The sequence below is a fragment of the Silurus meridionalis genome, chromosome 15, assembly GCF_014805685.1.
Source record: "Silurus meridionalis isolate SWU-2019-XX chromosome 15, ASM1480568v1, whole genome shotgun sequence".
NCBI classification, from domain to species: Eukaryota; Metazoa; Chordata; class Actinopteri; order Siluriformes; family Siluridae; genus Silurus; species Silurus meridionalis.
This window is the reverse complement of record NC_060898.1, coordinates 22,226,752-22,228,415: the sequence shown is the minus strand read 5'-3', so window position 1 is coordinate 22,228,415 and position 1,664 is coordinate 22,226,752.

Genomic DNA, 1,664 nt, shown 5'->3' with positions numbered 1-1,664 from the left:
ACTATATGTATATGTAAAGTATAATGCAGTCTCGATGTAGAGGAGGAGCTGTGTGTCATGATCATGGCTCAATATTTATTTCTTTTTTTTACATTAGTCTAAAAGTGTGTGTGTGTGTGTGTGTGTGTGTGTGTGTGTGTGTGTGTGTGTGTGCAGATAGATAGATAGATAGATAGATAGATAGATAGATAGATAGATAGATAGATAGATAGATAGATAGATAGATAGATATCCTGGATCAGATTTCGGAGGGGGAAATTGTTTGAGATTGTTAAACAAGTCATATTTCATACGTGGAGACTTTAACAAACAAATAAATAAATAAATGCTGCATACAAATATTGATTTACTCTGATATCGATGATACTCAAGCTTTCTGTATCGATATCGTTAAAAAATAAAGTGTTATAATTGGATCAGAGTTGAAAAGTTTCATTGTGGATACAAAATTAAATACAATATTTTTAGCCATTATAATAATAATAATAATAATAATAATAATAATAATAATAATAATAATAATAATAATAATAATAATAATATATAATAATAATAATAATAATAATAATTATTATTATTATTATTATTAATTTTATTATTATAAAAAGTAGTAGTAATAGTAGTATTTATTTATTTTTATTTTTTAAATGCCTCCGTTTGTGTCTAAACATTGTGTATTTTCAATACACACATGTCGGACAGTTTAGTGTGTGTGTGTGTGTGTGTGTGTGTGTGTGTGTGTGTGTGTGTGTGTGTGTGTGTGTGTGTGTGTGTGTGTGTGTGTGTGTGTGTGTGTGTGTGTGTGTGTGTGAGTGTGTGTGTGTGTGTGTGTGTGTGTGTGTGTGTGTGTGTGTGTGTGTGTGTGTGTGTGGTGGTTGGCAATGCAGTTCTGCTTCATCTGCTGTCTTTCCCCTGACCCTGATATTTGCTTTTCATTACGCACCCTATCCTGGTGTCCAGCTCCCCCTGTGCCCCGCGCTGAGTGAAGCTGGCGGAGGCTGGAAACACTGGTTAAGCAAATTGGTATTTAAGTGGAACTTCGCCGGCCTTCGAGCCTTGCATTATTCATAGACTGCTGTATGCGCCGCGCCTCTCTCTCTCTCTCTCTCTCTCTCTCTCTCTCTCTCTCTCTCTCTCTCTCTCTCTCTATCTCTCTCTACAGGAACGGAGGAAAGTAGGGCGCATGATGGCGTGGCATTTGGACACCACTCAGTCTCCAAACAACAAAATTCATCTGCTCAAACTTCCTCCTCACTTCACTCCCTCATATATTTTTCTGCACGTGCCTGAAAATGCGTATTTTAATCATCACTATAATATCCTTAATAAAATATTCACACAGGCGGCGACATTTTCCTCCACAAACATATAAAATAATATTAAATATAAATTGAAATAACAAAAAAAGTCATAAAAGATTTTTGTTCATTTAGATCAGAAATCATTAAGAATCCCAGAGAATGTGATCTCTGGATCCTCAGCTTTTGCTTTAAATAAGACAATCATAAAACTGCTTTCTCTATTTTTTTTTTAAATAAACCACTTTTTTATTTGTATTTTATTTGCACCCCAGCTGGACGGTTATATTAAGCTGTTGTCTGGATGGGAAGGAGATTTTATGCTCGGACCCTGTAAGAGTGTGAAGTCAGTGTGAAATGAATAAT